This window comes from Theropithecus gelada, chromosome 3 (assembly GCF_003255815.1).
Source record: "Theropithecus gelada isolate Dixy chromosome 3, Tgel_1.0, whole genome shotgun sequence".
NCBI lineage: Eukaryota > Metazoa > Chordata > Mammalia > Primates > Cercopithecidae > Theropithecus > Theropithecus gelada.
Genome location: NC_037670.1, coordinates 130,876,917 through 130,897,007, shown reverse-complemented (window position 1 = coordinate 130,897,007; position 20,091 = coordinate 130,876,917).

The window sequence follows — 20,091 nt, the reverse complement described above, 5'->3', positions numbered from 1 at the left end:
AACATAGTAAAGTTATTTTCCTGCTTAGAAGCAGGCTTTATTCTGGAAGTCTGTGTGTATGTTGTTTAGGGCTCAGAATACATTGTCTCCTTGATGTCCAGTCTGAATAACATAAAGTTCTCAAACTTTTGCATGTAGAAGAATCATTTCATGGTGCTTGTTTAAAAAGAAGATCCCTTGGCCTCACCCAGAAATGTAGCTCTGCAAAGAATCTATGAATCTGCATTTTCAAATAAAGCCCCAGGTAGGGCAGATGCATTGAGAAATGTGCTATAAAGGCAGTTCAACCCACAGTGAACTGATACACCAAATATTTTGGATGAAAAACAGTAAATGTTCTTATTTGGGAGAAAATAATATTTAACACATATCTACAAAACATATCAGGAATGTTGATGTACAACGAAAAGCAGATTGTATGTGTGGTGTGTGTGTGTGAGACAGGCTTTCGCTTTGGTTGCCCAGGCTGGAGTGGGTGCAGTGGTGCAATCTCAGCTCATTGCAGCCCTAACCTCCCAGATTCAAATGATCCTCCTGCTTTAACCTCCTGAGTAGCTGGGACTACAGGCATGCGCCACCACACCTGGCTAATTTTTTGTATTTTTAGTAGAGATGAGTTTCACCATGTTGCCCAGGCTAATCTCGAACTCCTGGAATCAGACAATCCATCCACCTTAGCCTCCCAAAGTGCTGGGATTACAGGTGTGAGTCACCATGCCTGGCCTTGAAACGCAGATTTAATTAGAGTAGGATAAAGAAATCCGTGTGACTCCTCAACAAATATCACCTGGGCTCCCACCATGAGACAGACGCTGATTAGATAGGAGGGTACAATAATTGGATGCCATTCCTCTTAAAAGTTGATTGTCAGTAGGGGAGGTAGATATTCATCAAATAATTATGCTAAATGAGTAATCACAAATCGAGATAAGTGCTCTGAAGGAAAAGTATGACTTTCTCTCAACATGTATGACAGAGGAACCTGAGGTAGACTAGGGCTGGGGTGGGCAGTGAGAGAAAACTTTCTTGAAGAGGTGAAACTCAGAGGAGACCTGAAGTGAGTTGTCTCAGTGATGCATATCTAACGGGATTGCATGTACAAAGGTCTAAAGAGGCAAGGTGCTGCTTTTGATGAGAAATGGGAAGAATGTCAACGTGGCTGTGGCACAGAAGTTTCAGGGGCAGGTAGCAGAAAAGACTAGAAAGGGAGTCAGGACTTTCTCTATCATTGTGTAATGACATTGTTCTTTAGCCTAAAAGCAGCAGAGTAACAGAATCTGTGTGTGTGTGTGTGTGTGTGTGTGATCACTCTGGTAGCTATGTGGACAGATTTTGGCAGGGTGGCCAAAGTAGAGGCAGATAAACAGTTTGGAAGCTTTAGCAGTGGTGTGGATATCTGTTGATGGCAGCTTGGGCTAGGATAGAGTAGTAGAAATCGTGAGAAGAAAACAGATTCTAAAGATAATATGCAAGTTGCTCATGGATTGGATGTAGGGAGTGGGTATCTCTGATGATTTTCTGAGTTTCTGACATGTGCAGCTAGATGAATGGTTATGCCTGTAACTAAATAAGATACGGTGCAAAGGGCCAGGTACTAAGAGGAAGATTGTGAGTTTGTTCTTAGACATGTTGAATTTGAGATACTAAAATAGAGATGTGTAGTTAAGCAGTTGGAAACCACATCCAGAACTTACCAGGATAGTTTGAATAGAAGGTACAAATTGGAGTGCTCAATGTCTGGAGTATTACTGAAACTTCAGGTGTGAATGATACTGAGGAATGGGAGTTTGGAGTGAGAAAAGAGGGGAGGAGAGGAGAGGGGAGGAGACAAGGAGAGGGAAGAGGAGAGAAGGAGAGGAGAGGAAGGAAGGAGAGAAGGAGAGGAGAAGGAGAGGAGAGGGAGGAAGGAGAGAAGGAGAGGAGAGGAAAGGGAAGAAGGGGAGGGGAGAAGAGGGGGAGAGGAAGGGGAAGGTAGGAGAGAAGGAGGTGTGAGGAGAAGAGAGAGGAGTGGAGGGGAGGGGAGTAGAGGAGGGGAGTGGAGGGGGGAAAGAAGAGCAGGGAAAGAAGAGGAGAGAAGAGCAGAAGAGACAAGGGGAGAAGGGAGGAGGAGAGAAATAGGAGAGGCAAGAAGGGGAGGTGTGGAGAGAAAGGGAGGAGAGAAGGAGATAAGAGGCAAGAAGGGGAGGAATGGAGAGAAGGAGAGAAGGGGAAGAGGAATGGGAGGGGAATAAAAAGATTCTGAGACAAATCCTTGGGGAACTCTAAAATTTATGCCAAATAGAAGTAGGATGAGCTGGATAAGTCTGAAAAAAAATAGCCAGAGGGGTTTTAAAAAAGCAAAAATACATAAATAACCCAGGAGATTGTGGTGTCATAGGAGTTGTGGGAAGGAGCAGTTCAAGAAAGTAGTCATTGCTGTGAATACTATTGAAGGAACTGAGTAAGACAATGAATTAAAAAAAAAAAAAGTCCTCTGAATTGTGAAAGCAGATGTCATTGCTGAACCTTGCAAAAGCTGTTTCTGTGGGCTTGATGGGAATAGAAACCAGATTGGAGTGCAGGAAGTGAGTAAAGGTGAGAAAAGGTGAGAATAATTCCCTAGCTGATTTCTGGGCTCGCCAAAGGTTAATGGGACTGGTTTTGTTTGTTGTTTAATTTCTCTTTAAAGTGTGTTGCTTTCCTTTTCCCTTGATGTCTCAGTAACAGTACTTCTATTCTTATTAGCTACTTGTATTAGTCCATTTTCACGCTGCTGATAAAGACATACCTAAGACTAGGAAGTAAAAGAGGTTTAATTGGACTTACAGTTCCACTTATCTGGAGAGGTCTCAGAATCATGACAGGAGATGAAAGGCACCTCTTACATGACGGTGGCAAGATAAAATGAGGCAGAAGCAAAAGTGGAAACCCCTGATAAACTCATCAGATTTCATGAGACTCATTCACTATCACGAGAGGAACATGGGAAATACCCACTCTCATGATTCAATTACCTCCTCTGGGTCTCTCCTACAACATGTAGGAATTCTGGGAGATATAATTCAAGCTGAGATTTGGGTGGGGACGTAACCAAACCATATCACCACCATTAGTCTTACCTATTAACTTTCAAAGAAAATAAAGGAGAAAAAGAACTAGAAAAGAATGTTCAAACAAATAAACAAACAACAACAGAAACAACTTCCCCAAGAGACTGGACAAGAGTTATAAGAAGAAGGGTAATAATTCTTATACCCTTCACAAAGAGGATTCACAAAGATACGTCTACAGATAGTAATGATAAAAAAATAACAGGGCACCATATTAGGGAACTATTGGGGCACTCCTACTCTGTGCAAGGCATTTGGTAAAGGACATTAAATATGATAACTCATTCAATCCCTTCAACAGCTCTAGGAAATGGTTATTACAATCACTATTCTGTAGATTGAAGAAACTGGGACTTGGAGTGACAGAGGCTGAGTTGAATTGGCCAAGGTCATCTAGACAAATCATGGTGAAGCTGGTGTTTGAATCTTTGGTCTCTATTGCTAAGTGAATATGAGCCCATGGCAAGTTGGAGCAAGTGAGTTCAGAGTAGTGGAAGACACAGAAAAAGCAGGTGACATGAGATGGGCCAAATCTCACTGAGGTGGCACGAATGGTGTTATGGGAGAGATGAGCAAATGTCTGGTTGGAGAACGAACTACCCAGTCCCTCTTTTTGCAGATACCCCCAGCCTTTACTAGTGATGCTCTTAGAGACCCCAACCCTTAAGGTTTTTTTGTGTGGGGGGAGTGGTGATGGAAATATTCACACCTCCCTGAGAGACCAACCACACTCAGTCTCCTTTGTATATTGACTGTGTGGGAAGTAAGGAAGAGCTTGTTGGAAGGTCTGGTTCTGAACTGGTATCTCTGAGTAAGCCCCATTGAGAGGTAGCTCCCTGCCATTGCCAAGTTACTTCTAGATGAACATAGAAGGGGAAAGGAGGATGCTTAGTATATAGGTCAACTTAGTCTTAGTCCCAGTTGTTGAATGATTCTCACTTGACAATATGTCACAAAAGTATTTTTCTCTTTTGGTACAATGCCTGACATTCAATAAGTAGTGGTTATCATGATGTTTATTATTATAACCTCACAACTGACAAGAGGGTACCATTCTAAGGATATAATTATTGAGTGAGGAAGGAAGTAGTTCAGCTCTTCTATTGTATGAACAACTTGGCCGTATCTGAGGGATTGTTTCTAGCTTCTCTGGCACTGCATTTTAAGAGGGGAAAGCTTATGTTCAGATTAAGGTTAAAAAAATTGAAGTCTTATATGAAAAATGGTGGGGGAAATTAGGGATGAGTCACTTGGTAAAGAGATGATGAAGGGGGCATGGTAGCCATTGTCAAACCTTTGAAGGAATACCCTGTGAAAAAGGAAGAAATAGGACTAATGGGCAGAAACTTCAGGAAGATACATTTTACCTCAATATAAGTAAGTGATTCCTCACAAAGCCTTCTGAAGTTGTAACAGGCTGCCTGAAGGAGCTCCTGTCCCCCACACCCCCTTTCAGAGCTCCTCAGCCTTGGAGGTGTTGAAGTTGGATGAGCACTTGATAAGGGATAAATGGTAGCTGAGTGATAGATATGTAAGTTGCAGAGAGTATTTAAGCATACGGATGATGCCTCATAAAATGGGCACTCAAAATAGGTCTATTAAATAGATGCATAAATTAGTGGAGCTGGAAACAATATCCAAGGAGACCCTTATAAGCCTCCAATTCTTGGAAAATCAAAGTCATGTTTCAGTGAGAGGGAGGAAGGATGGTTTTTGATCCAAATTGGCAAGGGGGCAGGTCAGGGTAGGGACACTGGGCTTGGGATGGGGAAGCATGGTGACCAGGGGAGTGTGAGGTGTGAGGATGGGCACGGAAGACAGCCCCTACAGACAAACTGTCAGCCTCTGTTTTATCTTGAATCGCCCCAAGCTCTTGGTAGTGTAATTACTGTAAGAACATCAGCGAAATACTCGCATCTTAATCTCCAAAGAAAATTACTATCAAAGGATGGGAGACAGAAAACCTCAGGTAAACAGCCACTTGGGGACAGTCAAACATGCATTCTGGCAAGTGACATTCATATTAAAGAAAACTAAATTTTGTTATTTCTGATATTTGGAAGGATTTTGTTGTCTAGGTTTTAATGAAGAATCAGGGCATCAAAGTGTGTCCTTAATGTCAGCAGTCCCACCTATGATCCTTAGTTCAGTATGTCCTTCAACTTTTCCCTCCAGCTCCCTTTCAAACTATTTCAGGGCTCCAGGGGAGTTTATAAATTCTGATATTGTTGATTAAGAGTAGTGTAATAAAAGTCTTCTTCATAAAAATGTGATGGCTACTGGATGAATAATTGTTCTGAATTGTCAAAATATGTCAGCACAACTTGCTATAATATGTTTTGGGCTGCAAAGCTGGTGGGTCAACTCTCACCACATGGATGGGTTCCCTTTTCTTCCCATGGATCTTGTTCGACATTAAATTGTCATGGTGACAGAATATCAGCATTGCCAAATGTATTGTTCATGGCTGGAAAAAAAAAAAAAACATAAACTACATGGCAATAAAGCAAACCATGGAAACAGTATACCGCCACATGTTCAGAGCTAACATTCAAATATAGCAAATCAGTCTACTTGCAGGATATAAATTATTTCAGAGTTGGCTATAACAAATGAAGAATTATTAGTAGCTACTTTTTTAAAATTCAAGATTAAAAACAAAGAGATAAAAAAATTAAGCAAGAAGTCCTTTGTATTTTATCATTCTAAGAAGGAAAGAACAGCTCCCAAAGTGATGTGAAGATGAAACTAAATAGAAATAATTAGGTTTTCTTTATCAGAGTTTGCCCTGGGAGCTAAGGGAAATCCCCATGAGTTTGAGTCCAGTTGCCCAATTCTCATGCACTCTCCTGAAGTGGGAGTCAGCTGACAGGGGGGCTTTGCTGGCTCTCCTTTGTCCCTCATTCCAGATGTTGCTAGGAGTTATTCCCAACTACGGTTGCTTAATCAGAGAACAAAGATCATAGAAGCTGAAAAGACCCTGTAAGATCACATAGTCCAACTTCTTCATCTTATGGTGCTCAGAAAGATGCAGGAAAATGAAATCAGTATCTTGAAGAGAGAGCTGTACCCCCTTGTTTACTGCAACATTTTTCACAACAGCCAAGATATGGAAACAACCTAAATGTACATCAGTGGACAAATAGATAAAGAAATTTTGGCATATGTATATATGATGGAATACTATTCAGCCTTTAAAAAGAAGGAAATACTGTCATTTGTGACAATGTGGATGAACCTGGCAGACTCATGTTACATGAAATAAGTCAGGGACAGAATGACACATACTACATGATTTCACTTATATGTGGCATATAAAAACCATCAAATTCATAGAAACAGAGTAGAAGGGAAGTTGTCAGGGGCTGAGGGGTGGGGAAAATGAAGACCTGTTGATCAAAGAGCACAAACTTTCAGTTGCACCATGTACAAATTCTGGGAATCTAATGTACAGCATGGGTGGTGATGGATGTGCTCATTAATTGACTGTAACAATTATTACACAATGTGTACATAAATCATTATGTATACCTTTAATATATACAGTCTTTGTTTATTAAATATTTTTAAATAAATAAAAATCAAAAGTAAAGATTCAGGGGTTATCCCTGCCCACACAGGAAGCTGGTGGCATCAACACAGGTAACAACTAACCCTTGCTAGGGTCATATTCTTAGTACTTTAAATACCTTAGGTAATTTAATCACCCCAAAAACCTGAAGAAGTAGATCTTAATATCTCTTCATGTTACAGATAAGGAGAGTTTGAATTACTTGCTCCAGGGGAAAGCCAGGAAGTGCCTGAGCAAAGACTCAAACCCAAGCAGTCTGTGATGGAGAAAGTCATGGGTTTTTCAAACAAGATAAATTTATGTTGCAATTCATGGCTAGAAAAAAAGCATAAACTGGCCGGGAGCGGTGGCTCACACCTATAATCCCAGCACTTTGGGAGGCCGAGGCGGGCAGATCAAGAGGTCAGGAGACCATTCTCGCTAACACGGTGAAACCCCGTCTCTACTAAAAATGCGAAAAATTAGCCGGGCGAGGTGGCGGGCGCTTGTAGTCCCAGCTACTCGGGAGGCTGAAGCAGGAGAATGACGTGAACCTGGGAGGCGGAGCTTGCAGTGAACCGAGATCGCGCCATTGCACTCTAGCCTGGGGGACAGCGCAAGACTCCGTCTCAAAAAAAAAAAAAAAAAGAAAGAAAGAAAGAAAAAAGAAAAGAAAAGAAAGAAAAAAACTGTAAAGCACATGGCAATAAAGCAAACCATGCATCAGCATTTACCAGCTGCGACACTCTGGACAGTTTCCTAAATCTCTCAAAACCTCAGACCCCTCATGTATTAAAGAGAATAATAATAACCTCTATGTAGGATTGTTGTAAAGACTCATTGCGGTTATATATGTCTTTACATAGTGTTTGGCACTTAGTAAATGCTTAGTAAACAGTAGCTAATATTAGTATCAGTTTTTATTCTTATTTTTATATCTCAGCTCTCTAGAGTCTCATCTATAAAAGAGAATAATAACTTCTACCTAGGATTGTTGTAAAGACTAATTGAGGTCATATTTGTCTTAGCATAGTGCCTGGTACTTCGTAAGTGCTCAGGAAACAATAGTAGCTAATATTAGCATCATTTGTTATTATTTTATATCTCAGCTCTCCAGAGTCTGAGACTTTTTATTAAACTGTTGATCTTATCAAACATTTTCCAAACACTTCTATAAATGAAATGCGTTTGAAGCCTTGAACTATATTTTTTAGTACTAGAGCTGTGTTGGGGTAAAAAAGCATAGCCTGTCCAACAAAAGTAACTTTTAAAAGTTTTAGGCTTCTCTTTTTTATTTTTTATTTTTAAATATTAAAGTATATATAGTTTCCATACTTCTTCAATTCACTTTATCCCTCTCTTATTCTCCACCTTTTCCTGAAAGCAGCTCCTCTTGGTGGCTCCCTCCTCAATGTCTCCCTCATTTTCTTGATATACATATTATGTTGTATTACCTAAGGTCATCTTACATAAAACTTTAAATATATAATCATTACATTTTAGAGTCTAAATTTTCTTAGAAATCATGTTGTCCAATAATTGCTGGGGGAGGCTGTGAGTTGAGGAATTGTGAGTGAAGATTTATAATTTTAAATTCTACTCCAAATAACTGGCACCATTCCAGGATGACAGCATGATTTGTCCTATATTCCATTTTTTTCAACCTTCTCTGAATAGCCAATATTTTGTCTCTACCAGTTCATCAAGGCCAACAGATGTCTAGATTTAGAAATGTTAGACCAGTTATTGACCTATGGGAAATAACAACAGTAAGACTCATTTGGTGTAAAATTTTCCATTATAAATGATTTCCAGGTAAGGTAACATGGATTAAAAGTACCTACCTTTCTTTTCTAGTGTCAATTGTTCTAACATTTAGGTGACTTACTATTCCTATAAATTATGACTCTTGTTAAGGTTGTAACCATATCCAAAGTTATTCCAAAATAGGTAAGTCTCTATCATGGGAGCTCTTTGCTGAGGTTGTGGTAGAAGCTGGTTTAAGAGCTTAGAAGTAGAGATAGAGGGATATGTATGTGTGTTGGGCAGGGGTATGACTGTTAGGAAAAAAAAAAAAAAAAAAAAAAAAAAACACCTAGAAAGTGACTTCAGATCTGATGTCTCATAAGAATAGGAATAATTTATTATGCACAATTACTCTAATACTCCTTTTAGCTCTATAATTGGATGATGTTGATGATCAGTTGCTTTATACTTCTTATGCAGCAGAGTGTGCCAACCACTCTTCCTTTATCTGTGGTTTAAATAGAGAAAAACCACAATAATGTGGAATTGACAGTAGATCTTGTTTTTCTTTCTTCCAAGAGGTAAAGCTGTAATTCATTCATTCACTCATTCATTCATTCATCCATGCAACATATATTTGTTGAACACACACTATGATCCACCAAGAAAGATGATTGGGAAAGATCAGACTTGGAGGCATGGCCTAGAAAAGAAAGATTTTCCTCTGTGTCAGGCCTTATATGAACAGGAGCATTATGGTCTTGTTAACAAGCTATCCTTCTCAAAAGAGCTAGGTGACTGAACATGAAACTGTTCTATGAGCAGAAGCTGAGACAGTCTGGGGAAGTGGGCAGGTGGCTGGAGGTGTGGGGAGAGGAAGATCACAAGCTGCATCAATGTGAGCCTGGACTTTCCTAAAGAGAGGGAAGTACTGGCCCATGGACGAAAGCCCAGGTCCTATTGACCTGGGCAAGTAAAAGCACAGATTGAAATGAAGGACTCAAGAGGGTGAGGTTACAGAAAATAAAATCTAAGGTGGAAAAGTGTAAATGAATATAATCAGATTAGAATAAAATAGCCACTTTTAATATTCAATAGGAAAATATTATGTAATAAAAAGGATGTAAAATTATATTCATTGTCTTAATGTAGACACAAAATACGGGTCAGAAAAAAAATAATTGCAAATAGTATAAAGTATATGATTCCAAAAAACAAGAAAAAAATGAATGTCTATATGTAAAGATCATAACATGTTATATTAGTGGTTTTCATTGGGTGATGAGATTATGGATGAGTTAATTTCTTCTTTGTGCATATTTGTATTTCCTGTAACACACATATATTGTTTGTATTTTCGGAAAAATGTTTTTCAATTGTTGAACCTGAAAAACGAAAATTTTTCCAGTGACTCTAAACTAAAAGTAGAAAGCAGTTTACAACGTTAAAATTTGGCCACTAAAGATGAGTTATTTTGGTTTCACAGACATTTATAGAACAGGGTGTTCCAGCCTCTTGTATGTCAGACCTGCTGACTTTGTGCTTACCACACTGTCGTGTTGTGGGGATGAAGAAAATCAAAGCTGAAAAAGAATTTAATTTCTCTGGTTTTGTCAGACCTAGGCAAGAGGCAGAGCGAGCAGGGGACTGGCATGGCTGTCAGCAGCTTCTCTGGGTTTTCTGCAGCTCCTACTCTGTTTGTGGCCCCAGATCTCTTGCAACATCCTTGGTACCCAGCTACACCATGCTTCCTCCCCTCATGCTGTGCTAAGCACAGGCAACAAGGAAAGCGAATCCGATAGAGAAGGCAGAATGTGTGTCATTGAAGAAGACTCAAGACCTCCAATGGCATGACCATCTGAAGCTATTGTAGCCTCCTGTTTACAGAGGGACTTCTCTGAGCCACAAACTTTCTATACCTTAGCACAAGGCATCATTGTAGTGTAGACACATTTATCTTTGTAGTCATAATCCTAAGTGATCAGGAAAAGTTAAAATGCTATTAATAATATCAGCCAATTTATGGAAAACATCCCATTTGTCAGAATAATTATTAGGACTTCATAGATACATTTATACAGACTTTCATTAGTTAATGTATGCATGCATTTACTGTTTAAGAAGGTGGGAAGCCTTGTAATGTATTTAAATAATTGCTGCTCAAAACTTTTTTTCCACTTTGTGACTTGAAAGTGAACCCTCTTAGCCACTTGCAATAGCAATAAAAATGAAGGTCCTTTCCTCACTCTCCTTCCCTCATCATCATTTCGTGCTGATGAAGAGAGCCTTAGGCTAAGGTTGGAGAGGTGAGATGAAAGGAGATGCTATCTCATTTTTTGCTGAGCGGAGAGATCCCTCCCACCATCCTAAGCATCCAAGGACTATGATTGTGTCCACCCATTCCTTTTCCGTTCCTGTTCCTGGTTCCTCCTGGAAACAGCCATGGTCCCTGTGGCTGGAGCGAGGAGTTTCAGGGGCTGAGGGAGGGCCGCTTTCCCGGTCTTCGCCTGCACTTCGTGTCAGCTCATATTTATCCTGCTCTGATCCCACACTTTCACCTTCCGCCTCTCTTATCTCCTCACCCTCCTTGTCCTCATCCTCCATAGTCCTTTCACTGCTCCCCAATCTCCGGTCCCCTCTGCCAAAGCAAGGCATTTTGATCGGGCTTCTTTTAATCGTGTGGTCAACGGGTAACACACTGATGTTTAATTACTCTTTTTTCCTTCAGGTATCCTCACACTTACCCACCCCTGTTTCATCACCTCAGTTCTGACCACCTTGCATTCTGTCTTCCTTTTCCTACAAGGGCTCAATACCGACCGTCAGCATTACCCTTGGAGGGTATGTTGAATCTATTTCCTCCCCTGTCACTGCTTTGGTTTGAACCGTTTCGTTCAAATCTGTTACAGAAACCATTACCTGGCTCTTCCATTGTTCTTTATTTCCTCCAACCCTACTTCCCTTCTATTCTCCATTCTTCTGCCAAAGCTTACTTGTAAAAACAACTGCTCGAGCCATTCATCCCTTAAGCACCTGATACTTCTTGATACTCTATAGAATAGTCCCAATTCCTATGCATGAGCTCGAGTGATATTCCCAGTCTCCCCATTAACGCCAGCCCCTCTCCATAGACTAGGCGCTGTGCACTCTGGGTTCAGCCAGAATAGATGTGTGTGGTCCAGGAGGAACATACTCCGTGCCTCCGTGCCTTTGTTTATGCTGTTCCCCATGCCTGGAATCATCTCTTGTCCTTTCTAGCCTGAAGAAACAAACCCTTTAGATATTTCAACCCTCAGCTCAGTTGTTACTTCCTTGTGAAACTGTAAACTTAGCTACAAAATTTGTCAAGCCTGTCTTTGCTTTCAGAATGCTTCGTTCATATCTCTGGTGTAGCTTTTCTCCTTATTGCATAGTACGTTTGTGGTCTTCATCTGTGAAATGGGAATAAAGGTAATATTGACCTTATAGGGGTGTTGTGAGGATGAAATGAGTTACGGCCAGCAGGAGACCAGTGCCCAGTGCCTAGTTTGTCATGCCACGTATTGGTGATTGTCGTTAGCATTGTCCTTTATCCTCACTGAGGCTGTGATAGCCACAAAAATAGAGGCAGGTCTCATTCACTGTGTATCCTCAGCTCCCAGCCCAGCAGCTGCAAATGGAATTGAACCACGATATTTAATTTCCTCACTGCACTACCTCATGCACAGAGATGTTTGAAGAAACAAAAACAGGTTGAATTTCAGGAGACTTTTTCTTGCTACAGAAAAGCATTTTTGCAGGTGTTTGGGTGGAAATAAAGCCAAGTAACTTGGAGAAACCCTAGAATACTATAACACCAACACCAGTTAGCTGGACCCTTGCAGTTTGTTGTCAGATAAGACATCCCCAAAGAGGCACTGAGACCCCTGGGGACCTGTGCTTAGAAGGTGCCTCGTGTTTGTAGCCGTGTCCAATTTCAGTGTCTGGAAGAAGGCAGAGGAGCTTCCAGCCAGATTGAGCATCTGTTCCCTGGCTGGCGGGCAGCATGTGTTCCTCACACAGATGGGGAAGCCAGGGAGAAGCAGAGATAGATGAGCCCTCAGCCCAGTGAGCTTACACCATGGGGATTTGTCAGAATGCTTTGTAGTGACTTTCCTAGGGGCAGAGAAGTAAAAATTAAGATAACTCTCGCTATTGGTTTCTATTCATTCTATCATTGAAAACCAAGTAAAATTAAGATACCTTAGCTGTGTATTGAGTTCTCCATTCACATACCCTTGGCTGCAGCCACCCTGTTCCCTAAGCTGGTACTTCACTCTCTCCATGTCTCAGCCCCGTTGAAATGCCTTCTTGTCCATCTGCATGCGTATGTAGCCTACTGATCTTTCAAGGCTATCCAAAATGTGATCTCCCTTTTCCCGATAGGCCAGGTCTTAGGACTCTGGCCACATCTATAGTCCTTTCTACAGGAATTCCCACCTGTAACTCTACTTCTGAGGGAAGTAGCCCAAATGGTCGCATGATGGTAACTCCCCAGCCTTGTAATCTGTGCCCCCCTTCTTCCTCTGCCACTGCTAACTGAGCTGGCCCTGGAGCATGGACCAGCAGATTCTGAGGTGAGCAGAGGAGAGCTTTGCCCACTAGGGATGTGATACAATGGACCAATCATATTCCCTCTTAGGCAGCTTTAATGTGAGCTAAAGGAGGAACTGTACAGTTAGTAGAAGGCAGGAAAAGAGGCCACAAGGCCATAGGTCTTTGAGAAGTTTTCAACAAGCCAAAGCCATAATTAAGCAACGCACACAAGATATGTTCAGTGTAGGATAAGTTAATTAGTTGACAGTGGTAGGAACGGTGAGTGTGCATGGTAGGAGCCAGGACCACGAGGACGATTATCTTGTACTGATAGACCCTAACCCCCTTCCTCTTCCCAACCTACTTTCCTGAACCCTGGGTTCCATTGAGGACCAGCTACATAATTTGCAGGACCCAGTGAAAAATGAAAATGTGAGGTTCTTTGTTCAAAAATTAAGAATTTCAAAAGTGGCAGCCTTACTTGAAGTGAACCAAGTGTGTTTCAGTTCCTTATAATTGTGATTGTTTGACTAACATAGTCCTCCATTAAGTCTTGTTCCCCTTCCTTTGTAAATAGTTTGACTTTGAAGTAGGGACAACTTGCAGTTTCTTTTTAACTTCCATGGCATTTTTTTCTTAACTTTGAGAACTTAGCACTTTATTAGAGCCCAGGAGTTAGTGAGACTCACGTCTCACCTTCCCATCTGGAGGCTAAATTATTTTAAAGCAGGTCTATGTCTGATTTATCTTTGCCAGCCTCACTGTCTTCTTATCCAGCTCACATTGTTATACCAACTAACTAGCAAAGGGATCATCTCTCCTCTGTTGACGTGTGTTACCCATAGTGATTAGCTATGTGACTGAGGATAAGACCAAACTGTCCTGTTCTTGGGATAATCCCTTGCATAAAATATGCCCCTGGTGTTCTTAGGATTATAACAGTAGGGCATGTTCCCCCTTCACCTTTGTAAGAGAGAAATAGCATACTAGTGATCACAGAATCACCACTCATAGACATTGGTTTCAATAATTACAGAAAGAGGCTTTTTGAACTCTCAAGTTGGTAATGTAGGCTTATAGTTTATAGCACATTTACAAATATGCATCAGGAACTGTGCTAAATAATTTGCATCAGGAAATAATAAACTTTATGCATCAGAACTGTGCTAAATACTTTGTCCACATTATCTTCCTTAACTTGATTCTCACCACAAACACAGTAGAGGAGTTTCTGTTTTGTCCACTGGGCAATAGGAAGAACTAAGGCTTACCTTACATTGACCAGGGGCACCGCCATATTACTTGATACCAAAATCCATACTCAGCCTCTGCTTCCTGTTGCCTCATCACTGTGGGATTTCACCAAATCTAGGTTGTGGGCCTAGGCAAAACTGTGTCTACTGCTCCCTCCCTCCCTTATCTGAGACCATTTATTCCAGCTTTTGGGGGATTGCTACCTCTCCCACAGGTATGCATTGCCAGCATGCTTCTCCATCACTCCTATTAATCAAAGAGAAAAATTCTCTGCTAAATACAATAGGGAGTTTAGCATTTGCATTTTTTAAAAGAGTCCAGAATCTATATTTAATCTGAAGCATGATGCTTCTAATCTTTTCCATAGCAATAACCCTAAAGGGAGTGGAAGATGTTTGATCAGTCACTCCAAAAGGAAATTTTCTTCGAGTCTTACATTCTAATTTGTATAATCCACAACAATTTTGTTTTATACTCCATATTATGTTTATTTTGATGTTAACATACTATTTTAGATTACTTTATTAAATTTGATCGATGTATAAATCTTATTAAATTATTTAGTTCTACATCCCTACCCACTCCAAATCTTATAAGAAAAATGGAACTCTTGGAACATGTGCCAAATTTATCCTATGGATGCTTATATTCACTGGTTCATGTCTGAAATCCTCAACCCAAGAGGTTTAAAAGTCATAAATTAGAAAATTGTTAGAGGCAGAATTTGAGGATCAGAGAGTGAATGGGTGGCAGAGGGCAACGGTGAATCCCCGGTGGGTTTCAGCTCATACCTTGCTGGCCCATCTTCCTGACCATGCACCCAGGTGTCAGGGTGTCAGTTTCTAGACTAGCATATAGAAAAGTAAGAATGAAGTAGATACTAGTCCTGCTGTCTGGGCTGTTCATCAGATGCTTGACAAATAGGATGAAGTTGGGGTGTCATGCCTAAAAGACCACAACAACTGAAACATGCCTTAAAAAGGGATTCAAAACCATGATAGAATAGTAATATTCAACTTCACTGGAGCACTAAAAATATACTAGACAATTGGCGAGGTTTTTAAATTTAAAAACGTGTTTTATTAATACATATAGAAGAATTTTGAGGTATTATTATCATCTGAATTTTATAGATGAGAAAAGTATGACTCAGCTAAAATAGCTTGCCCAAGGTCATATGTTAATAGCTGATAAATTACTTGGCAATATTTTTGATTGTCTACTCAATTGCCATTCCCTCCCTCCTTGCTAATAAAGCCATGATTGGGTTAATCCTCTTCTAAGAAGTCTTATCTTTTAAAAGAGGCTGGGTCCTTTTCCAGCTCCACTGGAGGTGAGAGGGATGTGAACTTTAATTGGTTGAAGCCATTTATGGTCATCTCGTTACCCTTGTCAAATGATCGGGTTAGACATGGGCAAAGAGAGGTGAGTAGAAGTCAGCAGGGAGGCTTGGGGATGGGAAAGTTTTCCTTGTTCTTAAAAATGGGGCACAAAGGAAGAATGTTTATTTTTACGCTTCTGGGCATTGTCATCCAAATACAGCATTTAAGACCCGTGGCACACATTGTAAAGGATCCAGATGATAACTTCCCTCAGAGAAGATTTATCCTGTCTTCTGCTCAGGAGATACAGGGATAACTGATCCCATTAAACCAATCAGTGACTAGGGAGAGTTGAGCTTGTTACCGTTCTTGAAAGACTGTGCCTACCTCTGATTCTACTCTATTACTAAAGTATAGTTTTCACAGTCTTTTGACTGCGAGACTGGTGTGTTTCACTGGAGCACCTTCCTCTGGAAGTCTTGCACTCTGATGTTCATCTGCATTACTGTGAGACTGCAGGAAACCCCACTCAGCTTTTCAGAGGTATTCTTCTTAGATGTTTAGCATAGTGCCCCAGCTTCAGAATGCTGTGAATGTCTTGGGGAGAAAATGGTCCTTGTGTTAGGCTCTGTTCTCTACCCTTCTGATATGGTTTGGCCGTGTCCCCACCCAAATCTCATCTTGAACTGTAGCTGCCATAATCCCCCTGTGTCATGGGAGGGACTCAGTGGGAGGTAATTGAATCATGAGGGTGGGTTTTTCCCATGCTATTCTTAAGATAGTGCACAAGTCTCTCAAGATCTGATGGTTCTATAAAGGAGAGTTCACCTGCACATGCCCTCTTGCCTGCTGCCATGTGAGACATGACTTTGCTCCTCTTTCACCATCCGCCATGACTGTGAGGCCTCCCTAGCCATGTGGAACTGTGAGTCAATTAAACCTCTTTCCATTATAAATTTCCCAGGCTTGGGTATGTCTTTATTAGCAGTGTAAGAATGAACTAATACACTTTCCCTTCCTACTTGGACATCAGCCTCCCCAGCTTTAGTTTTGTCTCTCAGCCCCATGAGACCACCCAAAGTCTCCCTGGTATCTCTGTCCCCGGCAGTGACCCCTCAAAGTTTAGGTGCTCAGCTTGTTGTCCTGAGCCCAGATTTGGCACATACCTACAAGGACAAAAGGCTGCAGAGTCAGCACACTTTGCCACAGTTCTCCTTGTTCTAGAATCCTGTGCCCTCTCGTCCCTATTGCATCAGCAATCTTCTAACAGAGGATTTTTTAATTTTACCCAGTTTGTTTAGGTTTTTTTAGTGGGAACACAGGTCAGCTGCAAACTACACCAACTCTTACTTGGAAGTTAAAGGGACTCTGTTGCGTTTAAATTAAAGTAGATGTTGTAAAATGACAAATATCTCAAATATCTTTTCTAATTTTTATTATAAAAATTTTCATTTACACAGAAAATTTGAAAGAATAGTGAATCAATGTCACATACCCACCACCCACATTTTTAAAATTATTATCATTTTGCTATATTTGCTCTGTCATCTAACATTTGCTGAACCATCTCAAAATAATTTGCAAATATCATGATCCTTTTATCATAAATAATTGAGCCTGTATCTTCTAAAAATAAGAAAATTCCCTTTTGCCATAATACCATTACTGCACCTAAATTTAATAATTTCTATCAAATACCTGATCCATAATTAAATTTTGTCTATTGTCCCAAAAATATCATCTCTACTAGTTTCTTCCAAGTAAGATAAAGTCATGCATTGATTTTTTTCTGACCTAGCACTCTCTTTTAAATGACATAGCAATTTTAAAATGATAGACAACTGATTTAGGTTAAATATTTTGGTAAGGATACAACATAGATGATGCTACATAGCTTACATTGCATCATATTAGCAGGCACATGTCTCATTGCTTCAATATTATAGATGCTAATTTGATCACTAGGTTAAGGGGATGACAGTCAGATCTTTCCACTATAGAGATTATGTTTTCCCTTTGCTATTGCCAGGTCACCTGGCACAGGGCAAATGTCCTGTTTCCCACTAAACGTTTTACTTGTTGGTTTTAGTATTTATTGGTAATCCTTGCCTCAATAAATTATCTTATTGGAGATTGCAATATGGGTAATTTTCTAATTCTCTCATTCCTCCTACATTCATTATCTGGCATTCTTCTCTGCTAGAAAAGAATTGTTTTAAAACTTCCACCTCATCAACTGAGGACGAACTATAATGTCTCCTAAAAATGGAGGATAAATTTTAGTTACTCTTTTATAACTAACTTTCTGAATAAGGGGATGATATGTCACCTTTAATGGTAGCAAATTTATTTTTTCCCCCCTTTTGGAGTATAACCATGGACTTTTATTTATTCAGTGTGTTTGATGAATTATAGTCATTATTCTCTTGATGTTTAAATTATTCCAAATATTGCCAGTGGTAGCTCCTCTCAGTTGGCATGCATGTGATAATTAAGGACTTCTGTGCTTTCTGGAACAATGTTCTGTGCTTGTACTTACTCTAGCCATTTCTCCAAGAAGCCTTGGTTGCTTTCACTGGAGAATAGTATATGAATCAAGATAATTGAACTATCAGTGCTTATTACTACAAGAATGACATTGCTTGAAACCCTTTCAGTGGATAGAGACACTATATATATAGTATATGTAGTTTTGAAAATCATGAATTTTCATCGATATTTCTAATTAAAATTTAATATTACATTTTGTCTAAACTTCTTTGTATCTCTTTTCATTCCCACTGAAAATCTTGGACCTTAATAATATGTTTCCTAGCTTTCTCTGTCGTACAAATACATAAGTTAATTCAAAATTATAGTGCTATATTATATGATATCATTAAATCTTGGAATATATTCCACTAAAATGAACAGTCAAAAGTCAACTGAAGTCATTCTTTACCTTACCAATTTGTTATATTCTCATGTTCCTGTTTTTAGTTTGTTTTCAGTTTTACAGTTCAGCTATTTTAAAGTTTTATTTTGCTTTTAGTATGTAAATGCTTTAATAATCTCCTATTCACCCCATTGGTGAGGGAGAGATTCCCACCGTAGGGTTATGGGGGTGGCTGAACACATACGACCTGACCCTGGACAAAGGAGATTGGCAGCAGTTGATTAGTGATGTATACTCATGGCTTGGGGGAGCGGGTCATAGCACACCATGCAGGGCCACACAGGGAGGGTCACACAGGGATAGCACTCAGGAATAGAGTGAACAACCCAGGAGCTAGGGGAGGCAAGCTTTGTAGTACCAAGGGGGAAAAGTGCCCCAGGTTCCCATAGGAAGATGTGTGTTTGAATAATGCTGTGGACTGGTGGGGAACCAAAACCCTCTACTCAGGAAGAAGCAGGAACTGTGTCTGTCCCTTTCATAAGAAGGGTTGCTTGGCTAGAGGACCTTATCTGCAGAAGCAGAGTCAGGAGGGGAACTTAGGGTACAAGGCCCTCCTGCTCTTATCAGATGTCAAGGCAGAACATCATGGAGCCTTAACTGAGGTCTTCTAGCACAGGGACACATTTATATGTGGTTCAAAATCATATACAAAAGAATCCCCAGAGAAGTACTGTTTCCATCCTTATTCCTTCCACTCTCTTTCTTACATAAGATAGTTTCTTTTTTGTTAGCTTCTGGTTTATTTTTCTAGTGTTTCATTTGGAAAATAATAAGCAAATCAGCAAATCTTGCTCTCTACTATTTATTATCCACCTATCTATCTACCTGTCATTTTTTGCTTCCTTTGTAACAAAAGAAGCACACTTACATACATCATTCTGCATCTTGCTGTTTTTAGCCAGAATACTCCACATTAGTACATAGAAATTTTTTTCTTCTTTCTTTCTTTCTTTCTTTCTTTCTTTCTTTCTTTCTTTCTTTCTTTCTTTCTTTCTTTCTTTCTTTCTTTCTTTCTTTCTTTTTTTTTACAGCTAGGGAGTACACAATTGTGTGGAAATAACTACAGTTTATTCAACTAGTTCTATATTAGTAGATGTTTGAGTTGTTTATAATGTTTTGATATTACAAAAAGTACCATAATGAATAACATTATGCATATGTTATTTTGTCTTTCTGGGGTTATATCTACGGAATAGAGTCTAAAAGTGGAATCGCTGAGTTGAAGGTTAAATTCTTACATAACTTTATTAGATTTTGCCAAATTCATCTTCACATGGAGTTTTCCACTCCCAACAGCAATGTATGCCTCTCTATTCCCTCAACAACAGGGTATATTGCCAAACTTGTGAATTCTTTGCCAATCTGAGAAATGTTTTATCAGTGAAGTTTTATTTATATTTCCCACCTGAATGAAGTTAGTGGATCTTTGGTTCATTTAATTGCTATTTATATTTATTTTTGTTAGAAGTATTTATTCAGTTTATTCAGGTCTTTTGCTCAACATTTTCATAGGTTTCCAGTCTTCCTCTAGATTTTTAAGAGCTCTTTATATGTTGGGGAGAATAGCCCTTTTTTTTGTAGTGTAAATAGCAAGTATTTACTCCTAGTTGAATCTTTTTCTTTTCAATTTGATTATGATGT